We start from the raw sequence: 19,784 nt of genomic DNA, 5'->3' as shown, positions 1-19,784 counted from the left end.
TAATAGAGTGCTACTCTTCAGACATTTTTGCCCATTGGCTCAGATTTGAATGCTTACTGGCCATCTGAGCATCTCTGCCAGGCCACCCTATGTCTAGAGACTGTAGATTTAGAGAGTTTATAAACATTGTCAGTTCATCCATAAAGTGTGCTCGCTTCGGCAGCACATATACAAAAATTGGAACGATACAGAGAAGATTAGCATGGCCCCTGTGCAAGGATGACACGCAAATTCGTGAAGCGTTCCATATTTTAAACAGTTTTAGGAGAGAAATCTTCTTTGTTTTCAAGACTAATTAAAATAATAAAGCAGGTTCCAGTCCTGTGTCATGTAATATGTATTTTTCAATTAGTCTCCCCTCAACATTTTTAATGTATTTGCCTTGCAGTAAAGAAGGTGCGCTCTATGTCCAGCTGCATTTAGCAAGGAAGCCTGCAGGACTTCTGGGACTTTTCTTTCTCTTTTTCAGCCTCCCTGTCATTATTCTTCACCACCCCTATATCTATACTGCTACCAGAGATGAGTTGCTTTGTGGGAAGCAGGACAAAGAGAAGGGCAGGGCCTATGCAAATGATGGCCTCAGGGATGTCTGGGAGTTCCTTTTCAGCAGTACTGTTATAATCTGCCTTGCAACCAGATTGGTGGGGTAAGCTGAAAAACACCATGCCAGATTGGGCACCAGGTCTCTAGGCGCTTGAAGGACATATTGGGTCTACATCCCTCAGTTTCTGAGGTCCAAGAAATGTTCACCCTCCACCCTAATAGAGAGGTCTTGGCCGATCGTGGCTGAGAGGGGAAGAAGGTAGCAGGGCAAGATGCTCATGGTTCTTCTCTGATTATGGACCAACTTTCTCTCTCTCCTTAGCTGTGCTTCTGCCTGGCTACTGGGGCTACCAGTTGTAAGCCTGCAGCCCACAAGGAGCTGGTTTGTCCCTCTCACACATGCAAATGGGTAAGCATACAATTGCACACACCTGCCTGCGTCCACAGACCCTTGCACACACACTTTTGTCAACAAGCTTTTTTGTAGTTAAGAGAATCAGGGACCCATGTTGAAATACAAAAGCAGCACACCACGTGACGGCCATCACATAGAGTCCAGCAGCAAATGGGAAACGTTTAACTAGCCGTGGTCCTATTACTGCAGCTCTACCGTGGAACATCTGCTGGATGAGTCCTCCTGGAGAATATTGAACCTAAAACAAGTCTGAGGTAAATAAGATTCCACAGGAATATAATGAAACAGGGACCTACAACTCTTCCGAGCCAGATAGGAGTCAAACCTACAATCTTCTGATCCGTAGTCAGACGCGTTATCCATTGCGCCACTGGCCCTATGTAGACATACCCATCCTTTTGTCCTTAAGAGGGCTAGAAAGTGTGTGTGTGTGAAGGCACAAGGAAACCCATCTGACCTCCTGAAAGTCTTTTCTGTGAGGGTTTCCTAAGTTGTACAAAGGACTTTAGGAGAAGGAAGGACCTAAAAGCTAGGCGAAATGGTCCTAGATCCAAGGAAATCTTTTAGATCAGGCTCAGTTTCTTAAATAGTCTGCATTAACATAATCAGGTCCAGGTCTGTGTGGGGCTGAGCTTGTGAACTCCTTAGTAATTAGGCGGATACAACAAAAAGGGGTTTAATATTACAATACAGGTGAAAATTCAGACACCTTGTCGTAGGCTCACCTTGTCCGGGGACCCAGGCATGCTGCCTTTCCACTCTCAGAGCACTTCACCTAACCTACTGTGCAGCTGTTTCACCTTTAATATCACTGTTCCACAGGCAGCGTGATGTCACAATGCGCCTTGTCTGTAGCCCAAACCATGAGCCTTTGCAACCCTGACATAATCTACATACTTACGGTGTGTGAAGTCTTGGACCACAAATGCAGTGAAGAATAATAGAGTGCTACTCTTCAGACATTTTTGCCCATTGGCTCAGATTTGAATGCTTACTGGCCATCTGAGCATCTCTGCCTGGCCACCCTATGTCTAGAGACTGTAGATTTAGAGAGTTTATAAACATTGTCAGTTCATCAATAAAGTATGCTCGCTTCGCAGCACATATACTAAAATTGGAATGATACAGAGAAGATTAGCATGGCCCCTGCGCAAGGATGACATGCAAATTCGTGAAGCGTTCCATATTTTAAACAGTTTTTAGGAGAGAAATCTTCTTTGTTTTCAAGACTAATTAAAATAATAAAGCAGGTTCCAGTCCTGTGTCATGTAATATGTATTTTTCAATTAGTCTCCCCTCAACATTTTTAATGTATTTGCCTTGCAGTGAAGAAGGTGCGCTCTATGTCCAGCTGCATTTAGCAAGGAAGCCTGCAGGACTTCTGGGACTTTTCTTTCTCTTTTTCAGCCTCCCTGTCATTATTCTTCACCACCCCTATATCTATACTGCTACCAGAGATGAGTTGCTTTGTGGGAAGCAGGACAAAGAGAAGGGCAGGGCCTATGCAAATGATGGCCTCAGGGATGTCTGGGAGTCCCTTTTCAGCAGTACTGTTATAATCTGCCTTGCAACCAGATTGGTGGGGTAAGCTGAAAAACACCATGCCAGATTGGGCACCAGGTCTCTAGGTGCTTGAAGGACATATTGGGTCTACATCCCTCAGTTTCTGAGGTCCAAGAAATGTTCACCCTCCACCCTAATAGAGAGGTCTTGGCCGATCGTGGCCGATCGTGGCTAAGAGGGGAAGAAGGTAGCAGGGCAAGATGCTCATGGTTCTTCTCTGATTATGGACCAACTTCCTCTCTCTCCTTAGCTGTGCTTCTGCCTGGCTACTGGGGCTACCAGTTGTAAGCCTGCAGCCCACAAGGAGCTGGTTTGTCCCTCTCACACATGTAAATGGGTAAGCATACAATTGCACACACCTCCCTGCTTCCACAGACCCTTGCACACACACTTTTGTCAACAAGCTTTTTTTGTAGTTAAGAGAATCAGGGACCCATGTTGAAATACAAAAGCAGCACACCACGTGACGGCCATCACATAGAGTCCAGCAGCAAATGGGAAACGTTTAACTAGCCGTGGTCCTATTACTGCAGCTCTACCGTGGAACATCTGCTGGATGAGTCCTCCTGGAGAATATTGAACCTACAACAAGTCTGAGGTAAATAAGATTCCACAGGAATATAATGAAACAGGGACCTACAACTCTTCCGAGCCAGATAGGAGTCGAATCTACAATCTTCTGATCCGTAGTCAGACGTGTTATCCATTGCGCCACTGGCCCTATGTAGACATACCCATCCTTTTGTCCTTAAGAGGGCTAGAAAGTGTGTGTGTGTGAAGGCACAAGGAAACCCATCACCTCCTGAAAGTCTTTTCTGTGAGGGTTTCCTAAGTTGTACAAAGGACTTTAGGAGAAGGAAGGACCTAAAATCTAGGCGAAATGGTTCTAGATCCAAGAAAATCTTTTAGATCAGGCTCAGTTTCTTAAATAGTCTACATTAACATAATCACGTCCAGGTCTGTGTGTACTGAGCTTGTGAACTCCTTAGTAATTAGGTGGATACAACAAAAAGGGGTTTAATATTACAATACAGGTGAAAATTCAGACACCTTGTCGTCGGCTCACCTTGTCCAGGGACCCAAGCATGCTGCCTTTCCACTCTCAGAGCACTTCACCTAACCTACTTTGCAGCTGTTTCACCTTTAATATCACTGTTCCACAGGCAGCGTGATGTCACAATGCTCCTTTTCTGTAGCCCAAACCATGAGCCTTTGCAACCCTGACATAATCTACATACTTACGGTGTGTGAAGTCTTGGACAACAAATGCAGTGAAGAATAATAGAGTGCTACTCTTCAGACATTTTTTCCCATTGGCTCAGATTTGAATGCTTACTGGCCATCTGAGCATCTCTGCCAGGCCACCCTATGTCTAGAGACTGTAGATTTAGAGAGTTTATAAACATTGTCAGTTCATCCATAAAGTGTGCTCGCTTCGGCAGCACATATACAAAAATTGGAATGATACAGAGAAGATTAGCATGGCCCCTGCGCAAGGATGACACGCAAATTCGTGAAGCGTTCCATATTTTAAACAGTTTTAGGAGAGAAATCTTCTTTGTTTTCAAGACTAATTAAAATAATAAAGCAGGTTCCAGTCCTGTGTCATGTAATATGTATTTTTCAATTAGTCTCCCCTCAACATTTTTAATGTATTTGCCTTGCAGTAAAGAAGGTGCGCTCTATGTCCAGCTGCATTTAGCAAGGAAGCCTGCAGGACTTCTGGGACTTTTCTTTCTCTTTTTCAGCCTCCCTGTCATTATTCTTCACCACCCCTATATCTATACTGCTACCAGAGATGAGTTGCTTTGTGGGAAGCAGGACAAAGAGAAGGGCAGGGCCTATGCAAATGATGGCCTCAGGGATGTCTGGGAGTTCCTTTTCAGCAGTACTGTTATAATCTGCCTTGCAACCAGATTGGTGGGGTAAGCTGAAAAACACCATGCCAGATTGGGCACCAGGTCTCTAGGCGCTTGAAGGACATATTGGGTCTACATCCCTCAGTTTCTGAGGTCCAAGAAATGTTCACCCTCCACCCTAATAGAGAGGTCTTGGCCGATCGTGGCTGAGAGGGGAAGAAGGTAGCAGGGCAAGATGCTCATGGTTCTTCTCTGATTATGGACCAACTTTCTCTCTCTCCTTAGCTGTGCTTCTGCCTGGCTACTGGGGCTACCAGTTGTAAGCCTGCAGCCCACAAGGAGCTGGTTTGTCCCTCTCACACATGCAAATGGGTAAGCATACAATTGCACACACCTGCCTGCGTCCACAGACCCTTGCACACACACTTTTGTCAACAAGCTTTTTTTGTAGTTAAGAGAATCAGGGACCCATGTTGAAATACAAAAGCAGCACACCACGTGACGGCCATCACATAGAGTCCAGCAGCAAATGGGAAACGTTTAACTAGCCGTGGTCCTATTACTGCAGCTCTACCGTGGAACATCTGCTGGAGGAGTCCTCCTGGAGAATATTGAACCTACAACAAGTCTGAGGTAAATAAAATTCCACAGGAATATAATGAAACAGGGACCTACAACTCTTCCGAGCCAGATAGGAGTCGAACCTACAATCTTCTGATCCGTAGTCAGACACGTTATCCATTGCGCCACTGGCCCTATGTAGACATACCCATCCTTTTGTCCTTAAGAGGGCTAGAAAGTGTGTGTGTGTGAAGGCACAAGGAAACCCATCTGACCTCCTGAAAGTCTTTTCTGTGAGGGTTTCCTAAGTTGTACAAAGGACTTTAGGAGAAGGAAGGACCTAAAAGCTAGGCGAAATGGTCCTAGATCCAAGGAAATCTTTTAGATCAGGCTCAGTTTCTTAAATAGTCTGCATTAACATAATCAGGTCCAGGTCTGTGTGGGGCTGAGCTTGTGAACTCCTTAGTAATTAGGCGGATACAACAAAAAGGGGTTTAATATTACAATACAGGTGAAAATTCAGACACCTTGTCGTAGGCTCACCTTGTCCAGGGACCCAAGCATGCTGCCTTTCCACTCTCAGAGCACTTCACCTAACCTACTGTGCAGCTGTTTCACCTTTAATATCACTGTTCCACAGGCAACGTGATGTCATAATGCTCCTTGTCTGTAGCCCAAACCATGAGCCTTTGCAACCCTGACATAATCTACATACTTACGGTGTGTGAAGTCTTGAACCACAAATGCAGTGAAGAATAATAGAGTGCTACTCTTCAGACATTTTTGCCCATTGGCTCAGATTTGAATGCTTACTGGCCATCTGAGCATCTCTGCCAGGCCACCCTATGTCTAGAGACTGTAGATTTAGAGAGTTTATAAACATTGTCAGTTCATCAATAAAGTGTGCTCGCTTCGGCAGCACATATACTAAAATTGGAACGATACAGAGAAGATTAGCATGGCCCCTGCGCAAGGATGACACGCAAATTCGTGAAGCATTCCATATTTTAAACAGTTTTTAGGAGAGAAATCTTCTTTGTTTTCAAGACTAATTAAAATCATAAAGCAGGTTCCAGTCCTGTGTCATGTAATATGTATTTTTCAATTAGTCTCCCCTCAACATTTTTAATGTATTTGCCTTGCAGTCAAGAAGGTGCGCGCTATGTCCAGCTGCATTTAGCAAGGAAGCCTGCAGGACTTCTGGGACTTTTCTTTCTCTTTTTCAGCCTCCCTGTCATTATTCTTCACCACCCCTATATCTATACTGCTACCAGAGATGAGTTGCTTTGTGGGAAGCAGGACAAAGAGAAGGGCAGGGCCTATGCAAATGATGGCCTCAGGGATGTCTGGGAGTCCCTTTTCAGCAGTACTGTTATAATCTGCCTTTCAACCACATTGGTGGGGTAAGCTGAAAAACACCATGCCAGATTGGGCACCAGGTCTCTAGGTGCTTGAAGGACATATTGGGTCTACATCCCTCAGTTTCTGAGGTCCAAGAAATGTTCACCCTCCACCCTAATAGAGAGGTCTTGGCCGATCGTGGCTGAGAGGGGAAGAAGGTAGCAGGGCAAGATGCTCATGGTTCTTCTCTGATAATGGACCAACTTCCTCTCTCTCCTTAGCTGTGCTTCTGCCTGGCTACTGGGGCTACCAGTTGTAAGCCTGCAGCCCACAAGGAGCTGGTTTGTCCCTCTCACACAAGTAAATGGGTAAGCATTCAATTGCACACACCTGCCTGCGTCCACAGACCCTTGCACACACACTTTTGTCAACAAGCTTTTTTTGTAGTTAAGAGAATCAGGGACCCATGTTGAAATACAAAGGCAGCACACCACGTGACGGCCATCACATAGAGTCCAGCAGCAAATGGGAAACGTTTAACTAGCCGTGGTCCTATTACTGCAGCTCTACCGTGGAACATTTGCTAGATGAGTCCTCCTGGAGAATATTGAACCTACAACAAGTCTGAGGTAAATAAGATTCCACAGGAATATAATGAAACAGGGACCAACAACTCTTCCGAGCCAGATAGGAGTTGAACCTACAATCTTCTGATCCGTAGTCAGACGCGTTATCCATTGCGCCACTGGCCCTATGTAGACATACCCATCCTTTTGTCCTTAAGAGGGCTAGAAAGTGTGTGTGTGTGAAGGCACAAGGAAACCCATCTGACCTCCTGAAAGTCTTTTCTGTGAGGGTTTCCTAAGTTGTACAAAGGACTTTAGGAGAAGGAAGGACCTAAAATCTAGGCGAAATGGTCCTAGATCCAAGGAAATCTTTTAGATCAGGCTCAGTTTCTTAAATAGTCTGCATTAACATACTCAGGTCCAGGTCTGTGTGGGGCTGAGCTTGTGAACTCCTTAGTAATTAGGCGGATACAACAAAAAGGGGTTTAATATTACAATACAGGTGAAAATTCAGACACCTTGTCGTAGGCTCACCTTGTCCGGGGACCCAGGCATGCTGCCTTTCCACTCTCAGAGCACTTCACCTAACCTACTGTGCAGCTGTTTCACCTTTAATATCACTGTTCCACAGGCAGCGTGATGTCACAATGCGCCTTGTCTGTAGCCCAAACCATGAGCCTTTGCAACCCTGACATAATCTACATACTTACGGTGTGTGAAGTCTTGGACCACAAATGCAGTGAAGAATAATAGAGTGCTACTCTTCAGACATTTTTGCCCATTGGCTCAGATTTGAATGCTTACTGGCCATCTGAGCATCTCTGCCTGGCCACCCTATGTCTAGAGACTGTAGATTTAGAGAGTTTATAAACATTGTCAGTTCATCAATAAAGTATGCTCGCTTCGCAGCACATATACTAAAATTGGAATGATACAGAGAAGATTAGCATGGCCCCTGCGCAAGGATGACACGCAAATTCGTGAAGCGTTCCATATTTTAAACAGTTTTTAGGAGAGAAATCTTCTTTGTTTTCAAGACTAATTAAAATAATAAAGCAGGTTCCAGTCCTGTGTCATATAATATGTATCTTTTTAATTAGTCTCCCCTCAACATTTTTAATGTATTTGCCTTGCAGTGAAGAAGGTGCGCTCTATGTCCAGCTGCATTTAGCAAGGAAGCCTGCAGGACTTCTGGGACTTTTCTTTCTCTTTTTCAGCCTCCCTGTCATTATTCTTCACCACCCCTATATCTATACTGCTACCAGAGATGAGTTGCTTTGTGGGAAGCAGGACAAAGAGAAGGGCAGGGCCTATGCAAATGATGGCCTCAGGGATGTCTGGGAGTCCCTTTTCAGCAGTACTGTTATAATCTGTTTTGCAACCAGATTGGTGGGGTAAGCTGAAAAACACCATGCCAGATTGGGCACCAGGTCTCTAGGTGCTTGAAGGACATATTGGGTCTACATCCCTCAGTTTCTGAGGTCCAAGAAATGTTCACCCTCCACCCTAATAGAGAGGTCTTGGCCGATCGTGGCCGATCGTGGCTAAGAGGGGAAGAAGGTAGCAGGGCAAGATGCTCATGGTTCTTCTCTGATTATGGACCAACTTCCTCTCTCTCCTTAGCTGTGCTTCTGCCTGGCTACTGGGGCTACCAGTTGTAAGCCTGCAGCCCACAAGGAGCTGGTTTGTCCCTCTCACACATGTAAATGGGTAAGCATACAATTGCACACACCTCCCTGCTTCCACAGACCCTTGCACACACACTTTTGTCAACAAGCTTTTTTTGTAGTTAAGAGAATCAGGGACCCATGTTGAAATACAAAAGCAGCACACCACGTGACGGCCATCACATAGAGTCCAGCAGCAAATGGGAAACGTTTAACTAGCCGTGGTCCTATTACTGCAGCTCTACCGTGGAACATCTGCTGGATGAGTCCTCCTGGAGAATATTGAACCTACAACAAGTCTGAGGTAAATAAGATTCCACAGGAATATAATGAAACAGGGACCTACAACTCTTCCGAGCCAGATAGGAGTCGAATCTACAATCTTCTGATCCGTAGTCAGACGTGTTATCCATTGCGCCACTGGCCCTATGTAGACATACCCATCCTTTTGTCCTTAAGAGGGCTAGAAAGTGTGTGTGTGTGAAGGCACAAGGAAACCCATCACCTCCTGAAAGTCTTTTCTGTGAGGGTTTCCTAAGTTGTACAAAGGACTTTAGGAGAAGGAAGGACCTAAAATCTAGGCGAAATGGTTCTAGATCCAAGAAAATCTTTTAGATCAGGCTCAGTTTCTTAAATAGTCTACATTAACATAATCACGTCCAGGTCTGTGTGGGGCTGAGCTTGTGAACTCCTTAGTAATTAGGTGGATACAACAAAAAGGGGTTTAATATTACAATACAGGTGAAAATTCAGACACCTTGTCGTCGGCTCACCTTGTCCAGGGACCCAAGCATGCTGCCTTTCCACTCTCAGAGCACTTCACCTAACCTACTGTGCAGCTGTTTCACCTTTAATATCACTGTTCCACAGGCAGCGTGATGTCACAATGCTCCTTGTCTGTAGCCCAAACCATGAGCCTTTGCAACCCTGACATAATCTACATACTTACGGTGTGTGAAGTCTTGGACCACAAATGCAGTGAAGAATAATAGAGTGCTACTCTTCAGACATTTTTTCCCATTGGCTCAGATTTGAATGCTTACTGGCCATCTGAGCATCTCTGCCAGGCCACCCTATGTCTAGAGACTGTAGATTTAGAGAGTTTATAAACATTGTCAGTTCATCCATAAAGTGTGCTCGCTTCGGCAGCACATATACAAAAATTGGAACGATACAGAGAAGATTAGCATGGCCCCTGCGCAAGGATGACACGCAAATTCGTGAAGCGTTCCATATTTTAAACAGTTTTAGGAGAGAAATCTTCTTTGTTTTCAAGACTAATTAAAATAATAAAGCAGGTTCCAGTCCTGTGTCATGTAATATGTATTTTTCAATTAGTCTCCCCTCAACATTTTTAATGTATTTGCCTTGCAGTAAAGAAGGTGCGCTCTATGTCCAGCTGCATTTAGCAAGGAAGCCTGCAGGACTTCTGGGACTTTTCTTTCTCTTTTTCAGCCTCCCTGTCATTATTCTTCACCACCCCTATATCTATACTGCTACCAGAGATGAGTTGCTTTGTGGGAAGCAGGACAAAGAGAAGGGCAGGGCCTATGCAAATGATGGCCTCAGGGATGTCTGGGAGTTCCTTTTCAGCAGTACTGTTATAATCTGCCTTGCAACCAGATTGGTGGGGTAAGCTGAAAAACACCATGCCAGATTGGGCACCAGGTCTCTAGGCGCTTGAAGGACATATTGGGTCTACATCCCTCAGTTTCTGAGGTCCAAGAAATGTTCACCCTCCACCCTAATAGAGAGGTCTTGGCCGATCGTGGCTGAGAGGGGAAGAAGGTAGCAGGGCAAGATGCTCATGGTTCTTCTCTGATTATGGACCAACTTTCTCTCTCTCCTTAGCTGTGCTTCTGCCTGGCTACTGGGGCTACCAGTTGTAAGCCTGCAGCCCACAAGGAGCTGGTTTGTCCCTCTCACACATGCAAATGGGTAAGCATACAATTGCACACACCTGCCTGCGTCCACAGACCCTTGCACACACACTTTTGTCAACAAGCTTTTTTTGTAGTTAAGAGAATCAGGGACCCATGTTGAAATACAAAAGCAGCACACCACGTGACGGCCATCACATAGAGTCCAGCAGCAAATGGGAAACGTTTAACTAGCCGTGGTCCTATTACTGCAGCTCTACCGTGGAACATCTGCTGGATGAGTCCTCCTGGAGAATATTGAACCTACAACAAGTCTGAGGTAAATAAGATTCCACAGGAATATAATGAAACAGGGACCTACAACTCTTCCAAGCCAGATAGTAGTCGAACCTACAATCTTCTGATCCGTAGTCAGACGCGTTATCCATTGCGCCACTGGCCCTATGTAGACATACCCATCCTTTTGTCCTTAAGAGGGCTAGAAAGTGTGTGTGTGTGAAGGCACAAGGAAACCCATCTGACCTCCTGAAAGTCTTTTCTGTGAGGGTTTCCTAAGTTGTACAAAGGACTTTAGGAGAAGGAAGGACCTAAAAGCTAGGCGAAATGGTCCTAGATCCAAGGAAATCTTTTAGATCAGGCTCAGTTTCTTAAATAGTCTGCATTAACATAATCAGGTCCAGGTCTGTGTGGGGCTGAGCTTGTGAACTCCTTAGTAATTAGGCGGATACAACAAAAAGGGGTTTAATATTACAATACAGGTGAAAATTCAGACACCTTGTCGTAGGCTCACCTTGTCCAGGGACCCAAGCATGCTGCCTTTCCACTCTCAGAGCACTTCACCTAACCTACTGTGCAGCTGTTTCACCTTTAATATCACTGTTCCACAGGCAACGTGATGTCACAATGCTCCTTGTCTGTAGCCCAAACCATGAGCCTTTGCAACCCTGACATAATCTACATACTTACGGTGTGTGAAGTCTTGGACCACAAATGCAGTGAAGAATAATAGAGTGCTACTCTTCAGACATTTTTGCCCATTGGCTCAGATTTGAATGCTTACTGGCCATCTGAGCATCACTGCCAGGCCACCCTATGTCTAGAGACTGTAGATTTAGAGAGTTTATAAACATTGTCAGTTCATCAATAAAGTGTGCTCGCTTCGGCAGTACATATACTAAAATTGGAACGATACAGAGAAGATTAGCATGGCCCCTGCGCAAGGATGACACGCAAATTCGTGAAGCGTTCCATATTTTAAACAGTTTTTAGGAGAGAAATCTTCTTTGTTTTCAAGACTAATTAAAATCATAAAGCAGGTTCCAGTCCTGTGTCATGTAATATGTATTTTTCAATTAGTCTCCCCTCAACATTTTTAATGTATTTGCCTTGCAGTCAAGAAGGTGCGCGCTATGTCCAGCTGCATTTAGCAAGGAAGCCTGCAGGACTTCTGGGACTTTTCTTTCTCTTTTTCAGCCTCCCTGTCATTATTCTTCACCACCCCTATATCTATACTGCTACCAGAGATGAGTTGCTTTGTGGGAAGCAGGACAAAGAGAAGGGCAGGGCCTATGCAAATGATGGCCTCAGGGATGTCTGGGAGTCCCTTTTCAGCAGTACTGTTATAATCTGCCTTTCAACCACATTGGTGGGGTAAGCTGAAAAACACCATGCCAGATTGGGCACCAGGTCTCTAGGTGCTTGAAGGACATATTGGGTCTACATCCCTCAGTTTCTGAGGTCCAAGAAATGTTCACCCTCCACCCTAATAGAGAGGTCTTGGCCGATCGTGGCTGAGAGGGGAAGAAGGTAGCAGGGCAAGATGCTCATGGTTCTTCTCTGATAATGGACCAACTTCCTCTCTCTCCTTAGCTGTGCTTCTGCCTGGCTACTGGGGCTACCAGTTGTAAGCCTGCAGCCCACAAGGAGCTGGTTTGTCCCTCTCACACAAGTAAATGGGTAAGCATTCAATTGCACACACCTGCCTGCGTCCACAGACCCTTGCACACACACTTTTGTCAACAAGCTTTTTTTGTAGTTAAGAGAATCAGGGACCCATGTTGAAATACAAAGGCAGCACACCATGTGACGGCCATCACATAGAGTCCAGCAGCAAATGGGAAACGTTTAACTAGCCGTGGTCCTATTACTGCAGCTCTACCGTGGAACATTTGCTAGATGAGTCCTCCTGGAGAATATTGAACCTACAACAAGTCTGAGGTAAATAAGATTCCACAGGAATATAATGAAACAGGGACCAACAACTCTTCCGAGCCAGATAGGAGTTGAACCTACAATCTTCTGATCCGTAGTCAGACGCGTTATCCATTGCGCCACTGGCCCTATGTAGACATACCCATCCTTTTGTCCTTAAGAGGGCTAGAAAGTGTGTGTGTGTGAAGGCACAAGGAAACCCATCTGACCTCCTGAAAGTCTTTTCTGTGAGGGTTTCCTAAGTTGTACAAAGGACTTTAGGAGAAGGAAGGACCTAAAATCTAGGCGAAATGGTCCTAGATCCAAGGAAATCTTTTAGATCAGGCTCAGTTTCTTAAATAGTCTGCATTAACATACTCAGGTCCAGGTCTGTGTGGGGCTGAGCTTGTGAACTCCTTAGTAATTAGGCGGATACAACAAAAAGGGGTTTAATATTACAATACAGGTGAAAATTCAGACACCTTGTCGTAGGCTCACCTTGTCCGGGGACCCAGGCATGCTGCCTTTCCACTCTCAGAGCACTTCACCTAACCTACTGTGCAGCTGTTTCACCTTTAATATCACTGTTCCACAGGCAGCGTGATGTCACAATGCGCCTTGTCTGTAGCCCAAACCATGAGCCTTTGCAACCCTGACATAATCTACATACTTACGGTGTGTGAAGTCTTGGACCACAAATGCAGTGAAGAATAATAGAGTGCTACTCTTCAGACATTTTTGCCCATTGGCTCAGATTTGAATGCTTACTGGCCATCTGAGCATCTCTGCCTGGCCACCCTATGTCTAGAGACTGTAGATTTAGAGAGTTTATAAACATTGTCAGTTCATCAATAAAGTATGCTCGCTTCGCAGCACATATACTAAAATTGGAATGATACAGAGAAGATTAGCATGGCCCCTGCGCAAGGATGACACGCAAATTCGTGAAGCGTTCCATATTTTAAACAGTTTTTAGGAGAGAAATCTTCTTTGTTTTCAAGACTAATTAAAATAATAAAGCAGGTTCCAGTCCTGTGTCATATAATATGTATCTTTTTAATTAGTCTCCCCTCAACATTTTTAATGTATTTGCCTTGCAGTGAAGAAGGTGCGCTCTATGTCCAGCTGCATTTAGCAAGGAAGCCTGCAGGACTTCTGGGACTTTTCTTTCTCTTTTTCAGCCTCCCTGTCATTATTCTTCACCACCCCTATATCTATACTGCTACCAGAGATGAGTTGCTTTGTGGGAAGCAGGACAAAGAGAAGGGCAGGGCCTATGCAAATGATGGCCTCAGGGATGTCTGGGAGTCCCTTTTCAGCAGTACTGTTATAATCTGTTTTGCAACCAGATTGGTGGGGTAAGCTGAAAAACACCATGCCAGATTGGGCACCAGGTCTCTAGGTGCTTGAAGGACATATTGGGTCTACATCCCTCAGTTTCTGAGGTCCAAGAAATGTTCACCCTCCACCCTAATAGAGAGGTCTTGGCCGATCGTGGCTAAGAGGGGAAGAAGGTAGCAGGGCAAGATGCTCATGGTTCTTCTCTGATTATGGACCAACTTCCTCTCTCTCCTTAGCTGTGCTTCTGCCTGGCTACTGGGGCTACCAGTTGTAAGCCTGCAGCCCACAAGGAGCTGGTTTGTCCCTCTCACACATGTAAATGGGTAAGCATACAATTGCACACACCTCCCTGCTTCCACAGACCCTTGCACACACACTTTTGTCAACAAGCTTTTTTTGTAGTTAAGAGAATCAGGGACCCATGTTGAAATACAAAAGCAGCACACCACGTGACGGCCATCACATAGAGTCCAGCAGCAAATGGGAAACGTTTAACTAGCCGTGGTCCTATTACTGCAGCTCTACCGTGGAACATCTGCTGGATGAGTCCTCCTGGAGAATATTGAACCTACAACAAGTCTGAGGTAAATAAGATTCCACAGGAATATAATGAAACAGGGACCTACAACTCTTCCGAGCCAGATAGGAGTCGAATCTACAATCTTCTGATCCGTAGTCAGACGTGTTATCCATTGCGCCACTGGCCCTATGTAGACATACCCATCCTTTTGTCCTTAAGAGGGCTAGAAAGTGTGTGTGTGTGTGAAGGCACAAGGAAACCCATCACCTCCTGAAAGTCTTTTCTGTGAGGGTTTCCTAAGTTGTACAAAGGACTTTAGGAGAAGGAAGGACCTAAAATCTAGGCGAAATGGTTCTAGATCCAAGAAAATCTTTTAGATCAGGCTCAGTTTCTTAAATAGTCTACATTAACATAATCACGTCCAGGTCTGTGTGGGGCTGAGCTTGTGAACTCCTTAGTAATTAGGTGGATACAACAAAAAGGGGTTTAATATTACAATACAGGTGAAAATTCAGACACCTTGTCGTCGGCTCACCTTGTCCAGGGACCCAAGCATGCTGCCTTTCCACTCTCAGAGCACTTCACCTAACCTACTGTGCAGCTGTTTCACCTTTAATATCACTGTTCCACAGGCAGCGTGATGTCACAATGCTCCTTGTCTGTAGCCCAAACCATGAGCCTTTGCAACCCTGACATAATCTACATACTTACGGTGTGTGAAGTCTTGGACCACAAATGCAGTGAAGAATAATAGAGTGCTACTCTTCAGACATTTTTTCCCATTGGCTCAGATTTGAATGCTTACTGGCCATCTGAGCATCTCTGCCAGGCCACCCTATGTCTAGAGACTGTAGATTTAGAGAGTTTATAAACATTGTCAGTTCATCCATAAAGTGTGCTCGCTTCGGCAGCACATATACAAAAATTGGAACGATACAGAGAAGATTAGCATGGCCCCTGCGCAAGGATGACACGCAAATTCGTGAAGCGTTCCATATTTTAAACAGTTTTAGGAGAGAAATCTTCTTTGTTTTCAAGACTAATTAAAATAATAAAGCAGGTTCCAGTCCTGTGTCATGTAATATGTATTTTTCAATTAGTCTCCCCTCAACATTTTTAATGTATTTGCCTTGCAGTAAAGAAGGTGCGCTCTATGTCCAGCTGCATTTAGCAAGGAAGCCTGCAGGACTTCTGGGACTTTTCTTTCTCTTTTTCAGCCTCCCTGTCATTATTCTTCACCACCCCTATATCTATACTGCTACCAGAGATGAGTTGCTTTGTGGGAAGCAGGACAAAGAGAAGGGCAGGGCCTATGCAAATGATGGCCTCAGGGATGTCTGGGAGTTCCTTTTCAGCAGTACTGTTATAATCTGCCTTGCAACCAGATTGGTGGGGTAAGCTGAAAAACACCATGCCAGATTGGGCACCAGGTCTCTAGGCGCTTGAAGGACATATTGGGTCTACATCCCTCAGTTTCTGAGGTCCAAGAAATGTTCACCCTCCACCCTAATAGAGAGGTCTTGGCCGATCGTGGCTGAGAGGGGAAGAAGGTAGCAGGGCAAGATGCTCATGGTTCTTCTCTGATTATGGACCAACTTTCTCTCTCTCCTTAGCTGTGCTTCTGCCTGGCTACTGGGGCTACCAGTTGTAAGCCTGCAGCCCACAAGGAGCTGGTTTGTCCCTCTCACACATGCAAATGGGTAAGCATACAATTGCACACACCTGCCTGCGTCCACAGACCCTTGCACACACACTTTTGTCAACAAGCTTTTTTTGTAGTTAAGAGAATCAGGGACCCATGTTGAAATACAAAAGCAGCACACCACGTGACGGCCATCACATAGAGTCCAGCAGCAAATGGGAAACGTTTAACTAGCCGTGGTCCTATTACTGCAGCTCTACCGTGGAACATCTGCTGGATGAGTCCTCCTGGAGAATATTGAACCTAAAACAAGTCTGAGGTAAATAAGATTCCACAGGAATATAATGAAACAGGGACCTACAACTCTTCCGAGCCAGATAGGAGTCAAACCTACAATCTTCTGATCCGTAGTCAGACGCGTTATCCATTGCGCCACTGGCCCTATGTAGACATACCCATCCTTTTGTCCTTAAGAGGGCTAGAAAGTGTGTGTGTGTGAAGGCACAAGGAAACCCATCTGACCTCCTGAAAGTCTTTTCTGTGAGGGTTTCCTAAGTTGTACAAAGGACTTTAGGAGAAGGAAGGACCTAAAAGCTAGGCGAAATGGTCCTAGATCCAAGGAAATCTTTTAGATCAGGCTCAGTTTCTTAAATAGTCTGCATTAACATAATCAGGTCCAGGTCTGTGTGGGGCTGAGCTTGTGAACTCCTTAGTAATTAGGCGGATACAACAAAAAGGGGTTTAATATTACAATACAGGTGAAAATTCAGACACCTTGTCGTAGGCTCACCTTGTCCGGGGACCCAGGCATGCTGCCTTTCCACTCTCAGAGCACTTCACCTAACCTACTGTGCAGCTGTTTCACCTTTAATATCACTGTTCCACAGGCAGCGTGATGTCACAATGCGCCTTGTCTGTAGCCCAAACCATGAGCCTTTGCAACCCTGACATAATCTACATACTTACGGTGTATGAAGTCTTGGACCACAAATGCAGTGAAGAATAATAGAGTGCTACTCTTCAGACATTTTTGCCCATTGGCTCAGATTTGAATGCTTACTGGCCATCTGAGCATCTCTGCCTGGCCACCCTATGTCTAGAGACTGTAGATTTAGAGAGTTTATAAACATTGTCAGTTCATCAATAAAGTATGCTCGCTTCGCAGCACATATACTAAAATTGGAATGATACAGAGAAGATTAGCATGGCCCCTGCGCAAGGATGACACGCAAATTCGTGAAGCGTTCCATATTTTAAACAGTTTTTAGGAGAGAAATCTTCTTTGTTTTCAAGACTAATTAAAATAATAAAGCAGGTTCCAGTCCTGTGTCATGTAATATGTATTTTTCAATTAGTCTCCCCTCAACATTTTTAATGTATTTGCCTTGCAGTGAAGAAGGTGCGCTCTATGTCCAGCTGCATTTAGCAAGGAAGCCTGCAGGACTTCTGGGACTTTTCTTTCTCTTTTTCAGCCTCCCTGTCATTATTCTTCACCACCCCTATATCTATACTGCTACCAGAGATGAGTTGCTTTGTGGGAAGCAGGACAAAGAGAAGGGCAGGGCCTATGCAAATGATGGCCTCAGGGATGTCTGGGAGTCCCTTTTCAGCAGTACTGTTATAATCTGCCTTGCAACCAGATTGGTGGGGTAAGCTGAAAAACACCATGCCAGATTGGGCACCAGGTCTCTAGGTGCTTGAAGGACATATTGGGTCTACATCCCTCAGTTTCTGAGGTCCAAGAAATGTTCACCCTCCACCCTAATAGAGAGGTCTTGGCCGATCGTGGCTAAGAGGGGAAGAAGGTAGCAGGGCAAGATGCTCATGGTTCTTCTCTGATTATGGACCAACTTCCTCTCTCTCCTTAGCTGTGCTTCTGCCTGGCTACTGGGGCTACCAGTTGTAAGCCTGCAGCCCACAAGGAGCTGGTTTGTCCCTCTCACACATGTAAATGGGTAAGCATACAATTGCACACACCTCCCTGCTTCCACAGACCCTTGCACACACACTTTTGTCAACAAGCTTTTTTTGTAGTTAAGAGAATCAGGGACCCATGTTGAAATACAAAAGCAGCACACCACGTGACGGCCATCACATAGAGTCCAGCAGCAAATGGGAAACGTTTAACTAGCCGTGGTCCTATTACTGCAGCTCTACCGTGGAACATCTGCTGGATGAGTCCTCCTGGAGAATATTGAACCTACAACAAGTCTGAGGTAAATAAGATTCCACAGGAATATAATGAAACAGGGACCTACAACTCTTCCGAGCCAGATAGGAGTCGAATCTACAATCTTCTGATCCGTAGTCAGACGTGTTATCCATTGCGCCACTGGCCCTATGTAGACATACCCATCCTTTTGTCCTTAAGAGGGCTAGAAAGTGTGTGTGTGTGAAGGCACAAGGAAACCCATCACCTCCTGAAAGTCTTTTCTGTGAGGGTTTCCTAAGTTGTACAAAGGACTTTAGGAGAAGGAAGGACCTAAAATCTAGGCGAAATGGTTCTAGATCCAAGAAAATCTTTTAGATCAGGCTCAGTTTCTTAAATAGTCTACATTAACATAATCACGTCCAGGTCTGTGTGTACTGAGCTTGTGAACTCCTTAGTAATTAGGTGGATACAACAAAAAGGGGTTTAATATTACAATACAGGTGAAAATTCAGACACCTTGTCGTCGGCTCACCTTGTCCAGGGACCCAAGCATGCTGCCTTTCCACTCTCAGAGCACTTCACCTAACCTACTGTGCAGCTGTTTCACCTTTAATATCACTGTTCCACAGGCAGCGTGATGTCACAATGCTCCTTTTCTGTAGCCCAAACCATGATCCTTTGCAACCCTGACATAATCTACATACTTACGGTGTGTGAAGTCTTGGACCACAAATGCAGTGAAGAATAATAGAGTGCTACTCTTCAGACATTTTTTCCCATTGGCTCAGATTTGAATGCTTACTGGCCATCTGAGCATCTCTGCCAGGCCACCCTATGTCTAGAGACTGTAGATTTAGAGAGTTTATAAACATTGTCAGTTCATCCATAAAGTGTGCTCGCTTCGGCAGCACATATACAAAAATTGGAACGATACAGAGAAGATTAGCATGGCCCCTGCGCAAGGATGACACGCAAATTCGTGAAGCGTTCCATATTTTAAACAGTTTTAGGAGAGAAATCTTCTTTGTTTTCAAGACTAATTAAAATAATAAAGCAGGTTCCAGTCCTGTGTCATGTAATATGTATTTTTCAATTAGTCTCCCCTCAACATTTTTAATGTATTTGCCTTGCAGTAAAGAAGGTGCGCTCTATGTCCAGCTGCATTTAGCAAGGAAGCCTGCAGGACTTCTGGGACTTTTCTTTCTCTTTTTCAGCCTCCCTGTCATTATTCTTCACCACCCCTATATCTATACTGCTACCAGAGATGAGTTGCTTTGTGGGAAGCAGGACAAAGAGAAGGGCAGGGCCTATGCAAATGATGGCCTCAGGGATGTCTGGGAGTTCCTTTTCAGCAGTACTGTTATAATCTGCCTTGCAACCAGATTGGTGGGGTAAGCTGAAAAACACCATGCCAGATTGGGCACCAGGTCTCTAGGCGCTTGAAGGACATATTGGGTCTACATCCCTCAGTTTCTGAGGTCCAAGAAATGTTCACCCTCCACCCTAATAGAGAGGTCTTGGCCGATCGTGGCTGAGAGGGGAAG

General features: G+C 45.0%; 16 non-coding genes across 16 annotated transcripts; 11 read left to right on the top strand and 5 right to left on the bottom strand.

The window, feature by feature from the left end:
• The first annotated feature begins 147 nt into the window (after window positions 1-147).
• Window positions 148-254, top strand: LOC144765257 (U6 spliceosomal RNA). The gene has a single exon (XR_013597261.1). It is a non-coding gene; the product is annotated as a U6 spliceosomal RNA (small nuclear RNA).
• Window positions 255-1,262: 1,008 nt separating this feature from the next.
• TRNAR-ACG (transfer RNA arginine (anticodon ACG)) lies at window positions 1,263-1,335 on the bottom strand. The gene has a single exon. It is a non-coding gene; the product is annotated as a tRNA-Arg (tRNA).
• Window positions 1,336-2,043: 708 nt separating this feature from the next.
• On the top strand, window positions 2,044-2,149 carry LOC144765262 (U6 spliceosomal RNA). Its single transcript, XR_013597265.1, has one exon. It is a non-coding gene; the product is annotated as a U6 spliceosomal RNA (small nuclear RNA).
• A 1,798-nt stretch (window positions 2,150-3,947) lies between these two features.
• LOC144765237 (U6 spliceosomal RNA) lies at window positions 3,948-4,054 on the top strand. The gene has a single exon (XR_013597242.1). It is a non-coding gene; the product is annotated as a U6 spliceosomal RNA (small nuclear RNA).
• Window positions 4,055-5,063: 1,009 nt separating this feature from the next.
• Window positions 5,064-5,136, bottom strand: TRNAR-ACG (transfer RNA arginine (anticodon ACG)). The gene has a single exon. It is a non-coding gene; the product is annotated as a tRNA-Arg (tRNA).
• A 708-nt stretch (window positions 5,137-5,844) lies between these two features.
• Window positions 5,845-5,951, top strand: LOC144765013 (U6 spliceosomal RNA). The gene has a single exon (XR_013597031.1). It is a non-coding gene; the product is annotated as a U6 spliceosomal RNA (small nuclear RNA).
• Window positions 5,952-6,961: 1,010 nt separating this feature from the next.
• Window positions 6,962-7,034, bottom strand: TRNAR-ACG (transfer RNA arginine (anticodon ACG)). The gene has a single exon. It is a non-coding gene; the product is annotated as a tRNA-Arg (tRNA).
• Window positions 7,035-7,742: 708 nt separating this feature from the next.
• On the top strand, window positions 7,743-7,848 carry LOC144765228 (U6 spliceosomal RNA). Its single transcript, XR_013597234.1, has one exon. It is a non-coding gene; the product is annotated as a U6 spliceosomal RNA (small nuclear RNA).
• Window positions 7,849-9,648: 1,800 nt separating this feature from the next.
• Window positions 9,649-9,755, top strand: LOC144765163 (U6 spliceosomal RNA). Its single transcript, XR_013597173.1, has one exon. It is a non-coding gene; the product is annotated as a U6 spliceosomal RNA (small nuclear RNA).
• A 1,790-nt stretch (window positions 9,756-11,545) lies between these two features.
• LOC144765173 (U6 spliceosomal RNA) lies at window positions 11,546-11,652 on the top strand. Its single transcript, XR_013597182.1, has one exon. It is a non-coding gene; the product is annotated as a U6 spliceosomal RNA (small nuclear RNA).
• A 1,010-nt stretch (window positions 11,653-12,662) lies between these two features.
• On the bottom strand, window positions 12,663-12,735 carry TRNAR-ACG (transfer RNA arginine (anticodon ACG)). Its single transcript has one exon. It is a non-coding gene; the product is annotated as a tRNA-Arg (tRNA).
• Window positions 12,736-13,443: 708 nt separating this feature from the next.
• Window positions 13,444-13,549, top strand: LOC144765227 (U6 spliceosomal RNA). The gene has a single exon (XR_013597233.1). It is a non-coding gene; the product is annotated as a U6 spliceosomal RNA (small nuclear RNA).
• Window positions 13,550-15,341: 1,792 nt separating this feature from the next.
• LOC144765162 (U6 spliceosomal RNA) lies at window positions 15,342-15,448 on the top strand. Its single transcript, XR_013597172.1, has one exon. It is a non-coding gene; the product is annotated as a U6 spliceosomal RNA (small nuclear RNA).
• A 1,009-nt stretch (window positions 15,449-16,457) lies between these two features.
• TRNAR-ACG (transfer RNA arginine (anticodon ACG)) lies at window positions 16,458-16,530 on the bottom strand. The gene has a single exon. It is a non-coding gene; the product is annotated as a tRNA-Arg (tRNA).
• Window positions 16,531-17,238: 708 nt separating this feature from the next.
• On the top strand, window positions 17,239-17,344 carry LOC144765226 (U6 spliceosomal RNA). Its single transcript, XR_013597232.1, has one exon. It is a non-coding gene; the product is annotated as a U6 spliceosomal RNA (small nuclear RNA).
• A 1,788-nt stretch (window positions 17,345-19,132) lies between these two features.
• On the top strand, window positions 19,133-19,239 carry LOC144765161 (U6 spliceosomal RNA). Its single transcript, XR_013597171.1, has one exon. It is a non-coding gene; the product is annotated as a U6 spliceosomal RNA (small nuclear RNA).
• The last annotated feature ends 545 nt before the right edge of the window (window positions 19,240-19,784 follow it).

Source organism: Lissotriton helveticus, chromosome 6 (genome assembly GCF_964261635.1).
Source record: "Lissotriton helveticus chromosome 6, aLisHel1.1, whole genome shotgun sequence".
Classification (NCBI taxonomy): Eukaryota; Metazoa; Chordata; class Amphibia; order Caudata; family Salamandridae; genus Lissotriton; species Lissotriton helveticus.
Note: the sequence above shows the minus strand (reverse complement) of the source record. Positions and strands in the feature narration are given on the sequence as shown.